General features: G+C 39.3%; 1 pseudogene; it reads right to left on the bottom strand.

The window, feature by feature from the left end:
• Positions 1 to 1,393: 1,393 nt before the first annotated feature.
• Positions 1,394 to 15,485, bottom strand: LOC100453891 (CREB-regulated transcription coactivator 1-like; annotated as a pseudogene).
• Positions 15,486 to 19,947: the final 4,462 nt, after the last annotated feature.

The raw sequence follows: 19,947 nt of genomic DNA on the forward strand, positions 1-19,947 counted from the left end.
ATAGGCCAGGCACAGTGGCTCACGCCTGTAATCCCAGCACTTTGGGAGGCCGAGGTGGGTGCATCACCAGGTCAAGGGATCGAGACCATCCTGGCAAACATAGTGAAACGCAGTCTGTACTAAAAATACAAAAATTAGCTGGGCGTGGTGGTGCGTGCCTGTAATCCCAGCTACTCAGGAGGCTAAGGCAGGAGAATTGCTTGAACCCAGGAGGCCCCATGAGCTGAGATTGCACCACTGCACTCCAGCATGGCAACAGAGTGAGACTCCATCTCAAAAACAAAAGAAAACAAAAACACAGTAGAATAGATCAAGTTGAGGAAAGAATCTCAGAGCTCAAAGACTAGTTCTCTAGGCTAACTCAGCAGATGAAAATAAAGGAAGAAAAAGAATGAACAAAAATTCTGAGAAATATAGGATTGTGTAAAGAGACCAAATCTACAACTCTACAACATTAGCATCCTTGAAAGAGAGGGAGAAAAAAGAAGCAACTTGGAAAACATATTTGAGGATATTATCTATGAAAATTTTCCCCAACCTCACTAGCGAGGCCAACTTTCAATTAAAAAATGCAGAGAACTCCTGCAAAATACTATACAAAATGACCATTCCTAAGGCACACGATGATTAGATTTCCAAGACAGACATGAAAGAAAAAAAAATTGAAGGCAGTTAGAAAGAAGGGGCAGGTCACCTACAAAGGGAAACTCATCAGGCTAATAGTGGAACTTTCAGCACAAGCCCTACAAGCCAGAAGAGATAGGGATAGGGGGTGTATATTCAGCACATATGTGTGTGTGTGTGTATGTATATATATATATATATATATTTATTTATTTATATAATTTTGCCTTCAAAATTGTGTTTATTTCACTTTGCGTCTGCCCCGCACTCTGCCGCCTCCTCCCTGGTGCGGCTTGGGGCTCAATCTCTACCTGACCATGGACTGGGGGTGGCAGATGGGTTGGGGGACCGGGAACCGAGGAAGGCAGTAAGAGCTGGACAAACAGTCGGAAAATGCAAGGTGGCGGACCATGCGCGCCCCTCCCCGAGCCTGCTCTCCAGGCTTGGAGCTGATACTTCCCGCATCTTACAGCGGACGGCTTAGGCCCCGGCGGGGCTGCGGGCTAGGGAGTCGGTGCAGGGAGGGTCTGCGGGGGCGGGGGCCTCACAGCCTCCGATCCCAGCCCAGCCCGGGCCGGCAAGTGGGTGGACGCCAGGCTCGCGGCCTAGAGACTGGGCTTCGCGGAAGGTGGACAACCGGGGGCGGGCCGGGGCGCTTGGCGGCATTGCAAGCTCGGAATCACAAGTTCGGCTATTGGCGAGGGACGGATCGTGGCTGTCCCCGGGCTGGGGAGGCGCCGTCGGGATGGCTGAGCGGCACCGTGCCCGCTCACAGGCGTTCCATCTGGAAGGTGTTCCTGGTGGCTCGGTCAGCCAGAACCACGTCGGGGTCATTGAGCACGTGCAGTTCGTCCAGGGTCAGTCCGTCCAGGGTCAGGGGGTAGATCTTGAGTTCATCCAGGGAAAACTGGCTGTCGGGGTCGAAGCTGAGGTCGCCGACCCTGACCAGAGAACTGGTCAGTTGTTTAAAGAGGCTGGGGGGCCGGGGGAGACTGTCCTGTCACTATGAGGATGATGTTGGGGATGCCACGGTGGCTGGTGTAGCCCAGCTGCTGCGAATTCAGCAGGCTCCCGTGGCTGTCGGTGAGGCCTATCATGACCGCCTGCGAGTAGTTGAGCGTGGAGCCCGTGTTGTACAGGGAGCTGATGGCGTTCTTCATCATGTTGAACTGCTCCAGCTGGTGGGACAGAGCATTGGCCTGCCTGACCGCCATCTGCTGCTCATAGTACGCGTCCCCAAACACGCTGCCCAGGGTGGAAGGGTGTTGCGGAGAGCTCCCTGGGGAGAATCCTTGATTGGAGACTGGCGAGGTGGGAGACTGGTTGGCCGAGGAGCCGGGGCTAGTGCCGCTACTGCTGCAGAGGCGGCGCCGAGGCGATGTTGATCCCCATCGACGGCTGGCCGGGATTCTCCGGGGGGACTGGAAGAGGAGGACGGTACCGTGACCGCGAGCGGGGGCGGCTGTGGCCCACGATTCAGGTTGGTGCTGGGCAACAGGGGTTGCCGGGGGTCAGGCAGACGGGCGCCTGTAGGGGTGGAGGGGTTGGGGGCTGCTGAGACGCAGGCTGAGGGGGCGGCGGAGGCTGGGGCTGCGGCAGCTGCTGCTGGGAGTCCGTCTGGGTGAAGAAGCCGTAGGGTAGCTGCTGCTCCAGAGACAAGGCATTCAAGGCTACGGCCTGAGTGATGTATGACAGTGGGGACAGGGTGGGCGATGACTGCTGATGCCTCGTCTCTGTGCTCAGGGACAGGGGGCTGATGCCAGCTGGACGGTGCTGCTGAGGGGAGCCAAGTGTGCTCATCCCCTGGCCGGCGCCGCTGATGCCCAGGTGCATCAGGTTGGCCGAGAGGTTGTCGGTGCTGCTGGAGCTACTCAGTGAGGGGGAAGGTGGGCTCCTCGGAGTCGAGCGGGGAGGGGAAGTGGATGTTGTTCAGGCGGTGCAGGGAGCCCCCAGGATTGTGAGTGGCGGAGATCAGGGCTGTAGTGTTTTCCTGGTCGGCGGACTGGAAGATGTTGATTCCGCGCAGGACTTGGTCCTGGATCCCCTCTTCTTGGTTTCCCATGCTTGCTTGGAAAGGTTTTTGTCTGCCTCTGATGTGGTCTCTTCCATTCCTGGGACTGTTAACAGTAAGACTTTTTTCTGGTGCACGTCCTGGGACCCACTAGTAAAGGATTCTGGCTGCATGGGCGTCATTGTGCTCTGGTGCAGGGCGAGTCAGAATTGGTCCTTCTCCAGCTGGTGTCCGTGGGTGGCGAGAGGTACACGGTGCCGTATGGGCAGCTGTTGGCCTGCTGTCCGTGTTTGTCCCTTGACAGGTGCAGGCAGTGCAGGGAGCCTAGTAGGCCGCGCTTCCGGTACACCCTGTTCACCCGCCCGTGGTGCCTGGTAGTCAGGCTGGTGTCCAGGTCCAAGGATTGGAAGGGGGTCTGGAAGGGCGGGTCCACGGTGCCACTCCCGATCTGGTTCACGTTGAGCAGGGACCCGGCATAGTACTGGCCGCGCTTGGGTCTAGTTGCAGGTACTGGTTTATCTGGAGCTGGAGCCGTGGGGCCCCATCAGGCTCAGACCTTTCATGGCCTCCCTCGAAGGCCGCCGTCTCCTCCACCTGTTTCTCATTGTGCAATGTGACCTTCTCGTTGAATATACATGATGAAAAGAAGAATGCCAGCGTTGCTATTCTAATTTCAGAGAAATATGCACTTTAGTCCAAAGATTTTAAAAAGACAAAAACGGCATTACATAATGGCAAAGGGATCCATTTAACAAGAAGACCTAACTGTCTTAACTATATATGCACCCAACACAGGAGCATCCAGATTTGTAGAGCAAGTTTTTAGAGATCTCCGAAGAGACTTAGATAACCATACAATAATAGTGGGAGATTTCCACACTCCACTGACAGTACTATACATATTATTGAGGCAGAAAACTAACAGAGATAAATAGGACTTGAACTTGATGCTTGACTAAACGGGCCTAACAGGTATCTACGGAACTCTCTACCACAAAACAGCAGAGTATACATTTGTCTCATCTGCACATAATACATACTCTAAAATTGACCAGACGATCAGAACTAAAACCATCCTCAGCAAATTGGAAAAAAACAAGATTATACAAAACACACTGTGAGATCACAGCACAATAAAAATAGAAACCTATTCTAAGAACACACTCAAAACTATACAGTCACATGGAAATTAAACAACATGCTCCTGAATGCCTATTGAGTAAACAGTGAAATTAAGGCAGAAATTAAAATTTTTTTAAAAATGAATGAAGATGAAGATACAACATAGAAGAATCTCTGGGACACAGTTAAAGCAGGGTTAAGAAAGTTTCTAGCATTAAATACCACATTAAAAATGAAAAAAGATCTCAAATTAACCATCTAAAATCACACTTAGAAGAACTAGAAAACAAAGAGAAAACCAGCCCCAAAGGTAGAGGAAGAAATAACCAAAATCAGAGCTGAACTGAAGAAAATTGAAATGTGAAAAACCATAGAAAAGACCAAAGTATAGAGGAGTTGGTTATTTGAAAGAATAAGTAAGATTGGTAGACTGCTAGCTAGACTAATAAAGCAAAAAAGAGAGAAGATCCAAATGAACACAATCAAAAGTGACTAAGGGATATACAAAAACTCAGAGGCTACCACAAACACCACTATGCACACAAACTAGAAAAATAAATTCCTGGAAACATAACAACCTTCAAGATTGAACCAGGAAGAAATTGAATCCCTGAACAGACAAATAATGAGTTCCAAAGTTAAATCAGTAATAAAATGCCTACCAAGCAGAAAAATCCAAGGAGCAGATGGATTCATGACCAAATCCTACCAGAATTATAAAGAAGATCTGCTGCCATTCCTACTGAAAGGATTTCACAACATTGAGGAGGAGGGACTCCTCCCTAACTCATTCTATGAGGCCAGCATTATTGTTATACCAAAAGCTGGAAGAGACACAATAAAAAAGGAAAACTTAAAGCCAGTATCCTTGATGATCATTGATGGGAAAATCCTCAACAAAATACTAGCAAACCAAATCCAGCAGCATTTCAAAAAGCTAAAACACCACAATCAAGTTGACTTTAATCCTGAGATGCAAGATTGGTTCAACATATGCAAATCAATAAATGTGATTCACCACATAAACTGAACTAGAGCCAAAAACCACATGTTCATCTTAGTAGAGGCAGGAAAACCTTCTGATCAAATTCAGCATTTTGTTATGTCAAAAACCCTCAACAAACTAGGCGTTGAGGTAACATAACTCAAAATAATGAGAGACATCTATGACAGACCCACAGCCAACATCATACTGAAAGGGTGAAAGCTGGAAGCACTCCTCTTGAGAATAAGAACAAGACAAGGATGCCCTTTTTCAACACTTTATTCAACATAGTTTTGGAAGTCCTCACCAGAGAAATCAGACAAGAGAAAGAAAGAAAAAGCATTGAAATAGAAAGAGAGGAAGTCAAGCTATTTCTCCTCAAGACAATATGATTCTTACCTGGAAAACCCTTGTCTCTCCCCAAAGGTTCCTAGGTATGATAAACATGTCAAAACATGTCGGGCAAAGTTTCAGATTACAAAATCAATGTACAAAACCAGTAGCATTTCTATACACCAACAATGTCCAAGCTGAATGCTAACTCAAGAATACAATCCCATTCACAATAGCCATAGAATAAATGAAATAACTAGGAATACAGATAACCAGGGAGATGAACTATTTCTACAATGAGAATTACAAAACACTGCTCAAAGAAATCAGAAAGAATACAGAAAAAATGAAAAAAACACTCCATGTTCATGGATGGGAATAATCAATATTATTAGAATGATCATACTACCCAAAGCCATTTGCAGATTTAATGCTATTCCTATCAAGCTACTAATGACATTCTTTACCACATTAGAAAAAAACTATTTTAAAATTCATAAGGAACCAAAAAAAGAGTCTGAATAGCCAAGGCAATCCCAAGCAAAAAGAACAAAGCTGGAGGCATCACATTACCTTACTTCAAACCATACTACAAGTCTACAGTAACCAAAACAGCATGGTATTGGTACAAAAACAGTCACATAGACCAATGGAACAAAGTAGAGATCCCAGAAATAAAGCTGCACACCTACAGCCATCTAATTTTTGACAAGGTTGATGAAAACAAGCAGTAGAAAAAGGACTCCTTAGTCAATAAATGGTGCTGAGATGACTGGCTGGCCAAATGTAGAATATTGAAGCTGGACCCCTTCCTTACACCACACAAATCAACTCAAGATGAATCAAAAACTTAAACAAAAACTCAAAACTATAAAACCCTGGAAGACAACCTGGGTGATACCATTCTTGACATAGGAACAGGTGAAGATTTTATGATGAAGATGCCAAAAGCAATTGCAATGGAAGCAAAAATTGATGCATGGGGTCTAATTAGACTAAAGAGCTTCTGCACAGCAGACTAGCAACAAAGTAAACAGGTATCCTACAAAATCAGAAAATGTTTGCGCTATACAACCATGAAAGGTCTAATATCTAGCATCTGTAAGGAACTTAAACAGATTTACAAGAAAAAAAAACCTAATTAAAAAGTGGGCAAAGGACATGAACAGACACCTTTCAAAAGAAGACAAATATGTGGCCAACAAGCATATGAAAAAAAGCTCAATATCACTGATTATTAGAGAAATGTAAATTAAAACCACAATGAGATACCATCTCACACCAGTCAGAATGGCTATTATTAAAAACTAAAAAAATAACAGATGTTGGTGAGGTTGTGGAGAAAAGGGAACATTTATATACTATTGTTGGGATTATAAATCAGTTCAACCATTGTAGAAAGCAGTGCAGCAATTTCTCAAGGAACTAAAAACAGAACTACCATTCAACCCAGGAATCTCATTATTGGGGATATACCCAAAGGAATATAAATCATTCTATCATAAAGACACATACACATGTATGTTCATTGCAGCACTATTCACAGTAGCAAGGACATGAAATCAACCTAAATGCCCATCAATGATAAGCTGAATAAAGAAAACGTGGTACCTATAAACCAGGGAATACTATGCAGCCATAAAAAATAATAAGATCATGTCCTTTGCAGCAACATGGATGAAGCTGGAGGCCACTATCCTAAGTAACACAGGAACAGAAAACCAAATACTGTATGTTCTCACTTACAAGTGGAAGCTAAACATTGAGAACACATGGACACAAAGAAGGGAGCAACAGACACTGAGGTCTATTTGTGGATAGAGTGTGAAGGTTTGGAGGAGGGAAAGGATCATACACCTACCTATCAGGTACTGTGCTTATTACCCAGGTGATGAAATAATCTGTATGCCAAAGCCCCATGACACACAATATATCTATATAACAAACCTGCACTTGTATGTACCCCTGAACCAAAAAGTTAAATAAAATTTGGTATATATACATCATGGCATACTACTCAGACATGAAAAAGCCTGAATTCATGTCTTTTGCAGCAACATGGATGGAGCTAGAGGCTATTACTCTTAGTGAAATGACTCAGGAACAGAAAGTTTAAAACAACATGTTCTCATTTTATAAATGGGAGCTAAACGATGGGTACACACAGACACAGAGTGAAATAAAAGACACTGGAGATTCCAACTCATAAGAAGAAGGGAGTGAGGAGAGGGATGAAATACTATCTTTTAGGTACAATGCATGCAATTTATGTGATAGGTACACTGAAAGCCCAGATTACACCACTATGCGATGTGTCTAAGTAACATCACTGCACCGGTACCCCTAAATTCATAAAAATAAACAATTTTTTTTTTTTACAAAAACAGCTCTTCCTAATTTTAATGAAACTTTTTACATGCTCAGAACATAGTGGAATCGATCTTGGTTGTACAAATCACTTACTGGTACCTCATTTGTTACTAGATTCACTTGATTCACTAGATAAAACTTGTAAGAACACATTTATAATTTGATTTTTGTCTCCATATGTTAAAATCGATCTATTTTTGGCAAGCTATATCCAGGCATAATTGGAATGGATCAACTAAGCTTGATCCTTAATACAGTAGAAAGGAGGAAATGTCACATTATTTTGTATGTCTGTCAAGGTACATTATTTACAGCAAATGTTGTAAATATTTGCTTTCATTGAAACACACAGTTACTCTAAGGACAATAACTGTCTCTTCATATTTATATATACTTTATTAATAAGTATATATTTTCCCAATTGTATGATCATGCAGACAAAGCTTCTGGCTAGACATTTTTTTATACTATGAAAATTTAGTTCTGCATGCTAAAAATGAGTATAATTTATCACTCAATGTAATAAAGTAGCTTCTCCTCTGTCCCCTCTCCCTGGCTTCTGAAAAACTTCAAAGTCTGCAGGCTAAGAGGCCATTTCAAGAATTAGGTAAAAATGTATAAGATATTCACTATTTCTCTGAATAACGTTTTGTAACTATTATGTCCGTAAACTAAAGCGTCTGATTTCATAATAGTGTTTGAAAATCTTATAAAATATCAAGAATAACAGGGATGGCTTTTTTAACTGCTGACACGTTGAGAACTGAGCATTTTGCTAATCGTTATACATAATGACCTTTGCAGTAGGTGCTACTGCAATAGGAGCTGAGTTAGAACTTTCATTTCTCAGTAAGAAATGAAATCAAAGTAGCAGTATGACTCCAGAGCTCAAACTCTGAATCTTTATGATACAATAATTTTAGCTAAGATTTATAGCGCTATTATTATTTGCTGGTTCTATTCTAAGTGGCTTACATATATTTACTCCTTTAGTCCTTACAATGACTTTATGAAGGCTCTAGGTAGTATTATCATAACTATTTTATAGATGAGGAAACTAAGGTAAATGAAGTTTAAGCAAGTTGCTCAAAGTCATCATTTAGTAAATTGTGGTTTCAGAATTTAAATCCAGGCAATCTGTCTCTAGAGCCCCCTCAATTAACTAAGCTATATTGCCTAGACTCTTCTAAATTATCTGCAGCTTAATTTAACTAGTTTTATGTTCCAGCAAGAATGTATGTTGTTAATTGACTATCTTCCTGAATATTCTTAAAGACCAGCAGGGCTGGGTTTCATCAAACCCACCTACTGGAATGCAAAAGTATGAGAGAACAAAACTGAGGTAATTCAAGGAATCTTATGTCTTCAAAACTTCAGAGCAATGAGCAGTTCATGGGGGCCATTGACGTTGGTCCCATGAAACTCCACCAGTGAAATGATTTTGTTGAACCTCAGTTAGCACTTGTAGGCCTCTTTCTCAGTTCTGGGCCAAGTTGATTATCAAGAGCAATTATTGCCTAACATTAGGTGAAAACTTTTTGACATGTTGGCTTAGCCATGGGAGTAACCCTAGTATTGTCATATGTTGACATTTTTATGATCATAAGCATAGCCTACATAGATTCTCTTAACCAACAAATCTTCCAAGTACATATTGAATCTTTCTGTGCTTTGACATGCAACATTAAAAAAATACATATATCTCTCCCTTGGTGTACTCAACTCTTTCTTCAAGTGTCCCCTCTAGGGAGCTGTCTAACTCTCAGGGCTTGCCCTTTACTACTTCCTAATTGTTCAGCAGTTTTGTTATTTGTGTAATTTCACTATGTTCTTTTTCTAAGGACTCATATGCACTTTCATATTCCTGAAGGCTAGTACAAATCCTAAAAGATAAAACACACATAAAACACAAGATAGTTGGGCTGGGTGCAGTGGCTCACGCCTGTAATCCCAGCACTTTGGGAGGCTGAGGCGGGCGGATCATGAGGTCAGGAGATCAAGACCATCCTGGCTAACACGGTGAAACCCTGTCTCTACTAAAAATACAAAAAATTAGCCGGGCGTGGTGGCAGGCACCTGTAGTCCCAGCTACTCGGGAGGCTGAGGCAGGAGAATGGTGTGAACCTGGGAGGTGGAGCTTGCAGTGAGCTGAGACTGCGCCACTGCACTCCAGCCTGGGTGACAGAGCGAGACTCTGTCTCAAAAAAAAAAAAACAAGGTAGTTGATCAAGAAACTTGCCTTTCCTGAATGTTTTTTAATCAGATCTTCTGTTTTCATTTTATTTTTCAAACAAATGATTTTATTTCCTACATATCTTGGAGGGTAGCAATTCCCTTGACTATTAAAGGCATTCTTGAAGCATTTCTGCATAATTCATACTAAATGTAGTGCACAGAAGCTGGCATTATTGGGGTATGCATATTAATTATTTATATGCAAATTAAGGATCATGGGACCCAGCACCGTTGGAATATATAACTCTTGCTGCCGTTTCTAAAGTAGTACTTTATTGCATCCTCTGTTACTCTTTTGTTAGATCACATTTTCCCATTCACCCAAACAAATGTCGGATAATATTAAAATCTTCACTTCTGCATTAGCTAAAGCAATTATGAATGTGAAAAGATGGAAGTTGTTAATATAAAACGATTACACTTTATGGCTCGTCTTTTTCAGTCCCCAGAAGCAGAAATACATGCCTTTTGTCTGCTTTTTCTTCTTGAGCCGTATATTTTAAGGATTTCACCTTGAAGTCTATTTTACTCATACTTGAGCATTTACTGTTTATACCCATTGATTTTCCCCTGGAGCAATATTTAAAGAAATGTAATTTCAAACTAAAGATGAAATAAGTTTCACTTGATTCTGACCTCCAGCCCAACAACCCGCATTGCCACAGTGTGACTCTTTCACTGATGAAGATAAAGGGAATTAAGATAAAGGCAGAGGAGTAATCATTAATTAAAAGCAGTGATCTCAAGATATATTATATTCCAACTATCAAAAGAATTATCTAAAATAGATTTAGAGGTGAAGCTCTACTTGAACTTTGGAATTGACACAATGTCTCATTCTTGACAGGTCACCCATGACCACTAATCCCTGAGACAGTGGGGATGTTATCAGGAGGTACTTTAGCCCAGTAGCTCCTGGAATGCTTACATGACTATTATCAAATTGAAGTCAAGAGTGATAAGAAGGAAAAAAAATGATAAAAATAATAGTTGTGAATTTTCTGTTTCAAGATATGTCCTTATAAAAATGCTACCAATCATTCTAGGCTAATAGCTGGGTTTGTAATTTACCTCTGACTGAACCTATATGGAATTGCAAATTGAAGAAAGTTGGTCTTTGGCAGAAATATTGCTGTCATTCTACTTAATGTAGTGTTTTTCCCTCCTTTAGATGCATTTTCCAACTCCCAAGCCCCCAGCCACTTTTGTTTTCTTTCATCATCATTCTCCTATCAAAACTTGCACTCCAAAAAGACCTATCCTTAGACATTTCCAGTAGAAGTCAGATTGAAATGTACTTCATCTCCTAGACCATCTTCACTGAAACAAAAAGTAGTGCCTTAAAACTGGGAAAATATCTGAGTTTCTAGAATTTCAAGAAGCAGCAAGCCTATGAGAGATATATGCTATAGTCAGCACCTACCTGGCTTCTTCCCATGGGCTAGATAATCACCCATTTATAAGGCAATGTATGTTAAGGAAAAAAAATTACTCTTGTTAATAAGATACGAAGATTGATTAAGACATGTATCTCTGGATTCCTAATAGCCTAAATTTGATAAAATTTCACATTAAATATATACCATTTAATTTGGAAATTAAAAATATTAGATTAAAAAAGGGTAAAAAGAAAGTAAATTTTTAAAAAAATAGAATTTAAGCACAAGAGATTATCCCATCTTGTCTCTTAACTAGTACTTCATCTAACACTGGAAGTGTGTTCTCACCTGAGAAGCCATCTCCTTTTTTCATTTAGAATTAGTACCTAGTACTTTATCACTTGAGAGTTACGTTCCTTTAACCTTCCTTAAACTTACCCTGTTGAGCACATCCTGTAGAAAGAACCTCATCACAACTTCAGCGAGCAACTTGAGCATATGGACCCTTAACAACGACAGCGACAACAACAAAACGAGTTGAAAAAAGCAATTGAAAACCACAGATAAACTGAACACTACCTAGAAGACATTCCCTCTCATTCCTGCTCTTGATTGTCCCATCAATATTGTCTTTTTGGGATTAAGAATCTATAATCTCGAATTTCTGGGCTGATTCTGGTTTCCAGTTACCATCCCCCCATCATAGCCGTTATTTAGGAGCCTTGATGTAAATTTTCTAATTTCAATGTCATACTTGTCTGATTAGAAGCTCCCTGTCTCCTTTTTTATGATGCCTCTGTTTTCAAGCTATTCATATTTATATTCTTAGCAGATTCATATTTCTCCACAACTCTCCAAAACTGGCCTACTGTTACTTAAGTCAGACAAATCTCCCTATAAAGTCCCAGAGTTTTTCTAGGTTTTCAAATATTTTGTTTTCACTTACATTTTCCCTTTTTTCTTCTATTTCCTTTAGATTCTTACCCATTCTGCAAAAAGGATTATACCCATATAGTTTTCACTGTTTATCTGGGCTGTCACAGAACCCACAATCTAACTATTTTATTTATTTATTTATTTTTTGAGACAGAGTCTCGCTCTGTCACCCAGGCTGGAGTGCAGTGGCGCGATCTCTGCTCACTACAAGCTCCACCTCCCGGATTAACGCCACTCTTCTGCCTCAGCCTCCTGAGTAGCTGGGACTACAGGCGCCAGCCACCACGCCCGGCTAATTTTTTGTATTTTTAGTAGAGATGGGGTTTCACCTTATTAGCCAGGATGGTCTCGATCTCCTGACCTTATGATCCACCCGCCTCGGCCTCCCAAAGTGCTGGGATTACAGGCATGAGCCACCGTGCCTGGCCCTCACTCTTTATTTTATACTGCCTTGAATTATAAATTGTTTCGTGTGTTTAAGTCTTATTTCCCCAATTACACTGTCAGTTAAAACCGGTTTTAAAACTACACTAATTATGTGGCTTTCTCAACTCCAAAGAGTGCAATGCACAAGTTAGGTTACTTTTATTTATTAGTAAAAGCTTAATTACCTAGGAATATATTTAACCAAGGAGGTGAAAGATCTCTACAAGGAAAACTACACAACACTGCTGAAAGAAATCATAGATGAAACAAATGGAAATACATTCCATGCTCATGGATTGGAAGAACCAATACTGTGAAAATGACCATACTGCCAAAAACAATTTATAGATTCAGTGCAATTCCCATCACAATACCAACACTGTTTTTTAACAGAATTAGAAAAAAAAAATCCTAAAATTCATATGGAACCAAAAAAGAGCATGAATAGCCCAAGCAATTCTAAGCAAAAAGAACAAATCTGGAGGTATCACATTACCTGACTTCAAATTATACTACAAGGCTATAGTTACCAAAAGAGCATGGCACTGGTATAAAAGTAGGCACATAGACCAGTGCAACAGAATAAGGAACCCAGAAATAAAGCCACATATGTATAACCAACTGATCTTCAACAAAGCATACAAAACGCATATTGGAAATGGACACCGTATTTAATGGTGCTGGGAAAACTGGCAAGCCACATGTAGAAGGATGAAACGGAATCCCTATCTCACTGTATACTAAGACCCCCAAAGCAAATTCAACAAAAACAAAAATAAATAAATGGGACCTAGTTAAGCTAAAATGCTGTGCACAGCAAAAGAAATAATCAGCAGAGTAAACAGACCATCCACAGAGTGGGAGAAAATATTTGCAAACTATGCATCTGACAAACGACTAGTGTCCATAATATACAAGGGATTCAAACAAATCAGCAAGGAAAAAATCCCTTTAAAAAGTGGAGAAAGGACATGAATAGACAGTTCTTAAAAGTTGATAAACAAATGGCAAACGAATGTGAAAAAATGCTCAATATCAGTAATCAACAGGGAAGTGCAAATTAAAACCACAATGAAATAATATCTTATTCCTACAAGAATGGTCATTATTAAGTCAAAAGATGATAGATGTTGGCATGGATGTGGGGAAAAGGTAACGGTTATACACTGCTTGTGGGAATGTAAATTAATGTAAATTAGTACAGCCTCTATGGTAAACAGTATGGCAATTCCTTAAAAAGGTAAAAGAAGATCTATCATTTGATCCAACAATCCCACTACTGGGTATCTGCCCAGAGAAAAATATGTCATTATGTGAAAAAGACATTTACACACATATATTTATAGTAGTACAATTCACAGTGAAAAGATGTCGAACCAACTTAAGTGCCCATTGACTAATGAGTGAATGATAAAAATGTGATATATATATATATATACACACACACACATACACACCCACACACACTGTGGAATACTACTCAGCCATTAAAAGGAATGAAATAATGTCTTTTGCAGCAATTTGTATGGAGCTGGAGGCCATTATTCTAAGTGAGGTAACACAGGAGTGGAAAACCCAAAACCATATATTCTCACAAGTGGGAGCTAAGCTATGAGTATGCAAAGGCATATAGGGGATATGATGGACCTTAGAGACTCAGAAGGGAAAGGGTAGGAGAAGGCTATGAATAAAAAAACTATACATTAGGTACGATGTATAATACCTGGGTGATGGGTGCACTAAAATCTAATAATTCACCACTATATAATTCATCCATACAACAAAAACCACTTGTACCCCAAACACCATTGAAAAAAATATTTAAATGCACACAGAGACACAGAGAGAAAGAGACAGAGAGTGAAATGGATATGTGATTTTCAGTTCTAATACTGGATAACAGTGTTTAAACTTTTAGCTCCTAGAAAGAAGTAAAAAGAAATAAAAATGAAGGAACAGAAGAAATATAGCATCTTCTCATAAAGTGTTAGAGTTCAATTTGTTTTAATTCAACAAATATGCATTTAGATAACTGTACTATAGATGTTATGCTATTCAGACTATATGGAGGTGACTGAGATGAGTAAGTCTTAACTTTTAAGTAGAATAAAATCTGGGGGAAAAGGGAGCTTAAGTCGAGGCAGAATAATATTGATTTTATAACAAGCAAAATTGGAGGTGATACAAATACCGGAGAAAGAGAAAATAATTCAAGATGGGCAGATGAGTGACTTTCACTAAGTGTTAGATATGATTTTGCTTTGAAGTGTGAACAGAATAATAATGCATGTGAAGAAATACCCTTCCAAAGGGAAAAAGACCTTTAGGTGAAGGTGAAAGAAATAAAATAAGTAAAAATTAAGAGACGGAAAGTGGTTTGGGTTTAGTGAGTTTGGCAAAGTGACTGAAGAATGACACCAATGGGTGGGAGACAAAAGCTGAGGAATAGAAGGGAATGTGGTAATTTCTACTTAACTTGGAAGGTTGAACATGTGTCTTTACCTATATTGTTTCTTAAAACCCACTACATTGAAACTAGATAAATTAAAAAAGTCTAAACTCACAAAAACAAAATAAATGGAGGAAGACAGAGCAATTGAGAACTTTTGAAAAGTGCAGAATAGATGGATAAATAAAATCAGAATTGGCAGACTGCAAGTATTAGGGAAAAAGAAACAAGCTAACTAATGCTATAGAGAGAATTGGAGGCACTAAGTACATTGATGAGAGCAACTTAACACTAGAGTACTGGATTAAATTTTATAAGGAGCGGTAAGACGCCCCAGATACCCTCACAAAGCCTTCTCTTTCCTGAGGTGGAGGGGACCCTGGAGATTTTACCTCCTGGAGCTATCCAAGAAAGGATGCTCCACACTCATGAATGCCAGACAACGGAGGGAACAAGCGCACAGTTAATAAGGGGATTGTCTAAAGAGCCCAATTAAACTGTGACTAACCTAATTTGAACATCTGTCCTCTCTAAATCTCCTGTTGAAAGTTGAGCTGCAAAACTGAAGGTGGGGCCTGATGAAAGGTATTTGGGTCGTGGGGCTAGATCACTCATGCACGGCTTGATGCCATTTTGGTGGTAATGAGCCTTTTCACTCTATTAGTTTCTGTAAGATCCGATTGTTAAAAAGAGTCTGGCACTACCCTTTGCCCTCTCTTCTTTCTCTTTCACCATGTTATCTGCACACAGTGGCTCCCTTTCCCCTTCTGCCATGCATAGAAGCTTCTTGAAGCCCTCAAAAGAGGCAGATGCTGCCTCTATGCTTCTTGTACAGCCTGCAGAACCATAAGCCAAATACACTCCTTTTATTTATAAATTACCAAGTCTCAGGTACTTCTTTATAGCAATGCAAATGGCCTAACACAGTGACCTTCCCCAGTTTAGCTCCCAGATTACTGGCATTCTGCCACTCAGCATCTGGAAGAGAAGTAAAAGATTCCTCTTTAAATTAACTTACCATAAAAGAACAATGACATCTAGAGATTCTCCAATGAAATAGTAATTTATTTGCCCAGTGATTCTCAGTGAAATTATCTGCAAAGAAAGCTTCCAGTAATTTCCTCAGTACCTTAATTTCTTAAGAATAAATTAAAAGGCAAAGAGAACTTGACATTTTGAGGGAAGTCTCCAGCATAAAAGTCAGATACCAGTAAACAAATTGGTAAAACAAAGAAATAATTGCTTCAGAAGCAATATAGAAAGCAGAATAAAACATCAAAGTAAGTTATTCCTTTACATACTCATTTATATATAGATTGTTATATTGAAAAGAATTAAGAAATAGGGTAATTTTTTGGTCTCCTCTAGCCATTGTCTGAACTGCAACAACAGCAATGCTCAAATAATATCTTTGTTAGCTTATCAAGTAAATGAGAGGTAAATTACTTCTCTTTCATTTTGGTTAAATTAGGCCTGCTATGTACTTTCTTGTGTAACTAGACATCAAGCAGTTGTTAAGGGTCTCATTTAATTCTAAGAGCTTCCTTCTAAAGCAAAACTCTAGTATTCTTGTAAACAATATCCTGAGTCCTTTGAAGCAGCTTCTCTTGTTTTCTTTTTCTTGTTAAGAAAAAGAAGTCCTCTGTGTTTTTGACAGTGCCATCTTTACTCAGACCACATTATTTTATGATTATTATTTATTTTTGAGACGGAGTCTAGCTCTGTTGCCCAGACTGGAGTGCAGTGGCGCGATCTCCGCTCACCGCAAGCTCCGCCTCCCGGGTTCACACCATTCTCCTGCCTCAGCCTCCCGAGTAGCTGGGACTACAGGCGCCCGCCACCACGCCTGGCTAATTTTTTGTATTTTTAGTAGAGACGGGTTTCACAGCGTTAGCCAGGATGGTCTTGATCTCCTGACCTCGTGATCCGCGAGCCTCAGCCTCCCAAAGTGCTGGGATTACAGGCTTGAGCCACCGCGCCCGGTCTACCTCAGACCTCTTTAACTTCACTTTCTCAATTTTCTGTTTAATAATTCTTCACAACCTGATTTTTGATGGAATATTTTAGAACAAATAACAGTTTAAATACTGTTAAGTTGTATATGTGTTCACAATGTCACAAAGCTTGTCTGTTAGAAACTTCATGAGTGACATACATAGTACAGATCTCATTCTCTGATCCTTTCCCCAGGTTTCTGGATAATTTAGAAACAAGCCTGAATTAACCAATGATTCTCAGTGATGCTGCCGATTTTAAATATGTAAGCCTCAGCTATTATAATTTTATAACTAAATTTTGTCACATCTAGCTCATTGACAGTGAATTCATCTTAATAGGCACTTTGGTTGAATTATCTTTAATCAAACTGTATTTATTTTTGTGATTTCATTTAATCAAAGAATAAAAGAATAATTTAATGTTTAGATTAAATTCTTCCATGATAAATGGTTATGCTGTTCAAATACGAAGTTGCTGGCCAACTGTCATGGTTGCTGGGTGTTCATAGAAGTATATATCATCTGTCTGAAGAGTCTGGGCTTTGTGTTCTGCTATGTTTTATAGCACTCAATCACCCTAGGGCTTAGTAATCAGAATTTGGTGTTTATGGCCAAAACTTGAACAGCTACCTCATCAGAAAGAATGAAAGTACTTCACCTTGAATCTAACATACAGTCATTAGTTGCAACGCAGATGTATTTTTAAAAACAATGAAATAAGTAAGGAAAATAATTTTTATTATATTTAAAGCCTGAAGTTATTGTCTAATTCTCATCACAGTATCAGTTTTTACACGATTTCTCTTCTGAAGTTGTGGATTTTATGGTTAATTAAAATTAACAGTTTAAAATTACATCCAAAATATCCAAAGCACGAGTTGCTCTACAATAATTTGTGTTGTCTGTAGTTTCCATTTTGCTATCTTGCCTTTCCCTTGACATTTTGTAGATTTTGCATTATACTTTTTTTCCAGGAAGCAACACTAAAGAAAAACACTGCTGGTGTCAAAATTCCAGCTGAGTTTTATTCACTTTGATTTACCCCATAACTAGATTCAGTGTCTACAAGCAATGTGAACTAGCGAGTTGAACAGTTAGCTACTGAATATTGTCCCTGAAGCTACTTTTCTCCCAGTTGTTTCTTAGTGTCGTGATTATCAGAACAATTACTTCTTCTTTTACAGTGTATATGTGGCAATATCTCAATCCCTGTGGCACAAATATTTAATACAATGATCTTGGGGTGGTAGAATTTTATTGCTGAAAAAGGATAGCTTCTGATCATGTTCCTAAAATAAAGGCATAAGTTATCTATATAACATCTTGCCTGAAAGCTACAACAGAGGAAGCTCACATTATATAACAGGACTTCTCAGGTTTTCTTTTGGAATATATTTTTAGTAGATGAGAAAAAAAATTTTGAATTTGTGTTGTGATTACCATGTAGAAACAGGATAGACTCTCCACATCCAAAATTTGGTTCAGATTTCAATACTGGTCATGCCATACATGCCCCAAGAAGATATGAAAAGGTTTCGTACTCAGAAAATGAACTTTTTTCAGAGAATACAGTGGCTCTTAAATGGATACAGAATGGATTGAAAGAGCAGATAAAGGAGACTGGCTTGGGGTTTTTATGATGGTAAAGGTAGGTGGACTGGGGCAAGGTTTGTCTTAGCAGGATTTATGTGGTTTAAATTTCTTACCAGTGCCAACAGAAGGAGCACTGGGCTTTCTTATCAATTTGCCCAAGTTTAAGGCAGTAAGGGAAGAGGGATGGTTATAGCTTAAAAGCTTCAGCAGTCAAATTGGAGGCAGACTATTTTAATTCGCTTATTCTGTTCTTTATGAATATTTGGTCTTAACTTACTGATTATACTTGGCAAAGTTTCTAGAACTCTTATTAGTTGTTGACTAGAAGTGACTTTTTTGTAAGGTAGTGTGTTAACGTGGCTTAGGGACTAGAAATAAATGATGTGCAAGTTGTTATCTATAATGATGCTTATTTGCCTGTTTTAATTTATTTTCTTTTTATACCTTAGGGTGTTTCTTTATTACCTATGTTGATATAGAGCAGTGTTTTTCAAATTTTAGGCATGACTAAAAATCACCTGGAAATCTTGTTAAAACACAGAATACTACATCCCATTCCCAGAATTTCTGATTTAGTAGGTCTGAGGTAGGTCCCCAGAATTTGCATTTTAAACAAGCTCCCTTGATGATGCTGATATTGCTGGTCCAGGGACTATATATTGGGAATGTCTAATTTACAGTTTTTGAATTTTAGTAATTTTTCTCAGTATATTGTCTCTTTGAGGGTACTCAGCTACTTGGATATTATTGAATAATGAGTTTTGGTGTTTATATTAAAAGACAAAAATATTTTAATGAGAGTTCCAGCTACAGAGTTATTTTATTATTTTCTAATATAGATGTAGCCTACACTGGTATAGACTACTAATTATTGCTATTTTATTTTAATTTATTGCCACTAAAATAATTACAGTTTGATAAATTTGTGACATTGGGTAAATATTCATAAAAATGTATGTGACCTGTGACATTTTCTCTGGAGGGCATGCAGAAGACTGAGTAGTTAAGTTGAACTAGTAGCTCTTAACGTACGGTGGCACTGGGTAAGTTCCATTTTAATGTAATTATTGTCTTCCTTCTTACCACTTTTGAATTTGATCTTTAATTTTAGCACTAGAATATTGGATACAGTGAGGCAATATGGTAGAATAGAAAGAGCATATCACTAAGTAAAGATAGATTTTAGACAAATTTTACCACTAATTTAAAGTGTGATTGTGGGCAAATTATACTTGCTATCTAAATCAGTTGGCAAACATTCCTGAAGAGGCCAGAGAGTAAACAAATATTTTAGGCTTTGTGGATTATATGGTCTTTATTGAAACTACTTAACATTACCACTGTAGCACAAAAGTCCTAGAAAATGTGCAAATAAGTAAACAAGGCTGTGTTTCCAAAAAGTGTTATTTATAAAAACATAGGCAGCTGGATTCAGCCCATGGGCTATAGTTTTACAAACTCTGATTTAAGTATAGGTTTTTTCATTT

This window comes from Pongo abelii, chromosome 12 (assembly GCF_028885655.2).
Source record: "Pongo abelii isolate AG06213 chromosome 12, NHGRI_mPonAbe1-v2.0_pri, whole genome shotgun sequence".
NCBI lineage: Eukaryota > Metazoa > Chordata > Mammalia > Primates > Hominidae > Pongo > Pongo abelii.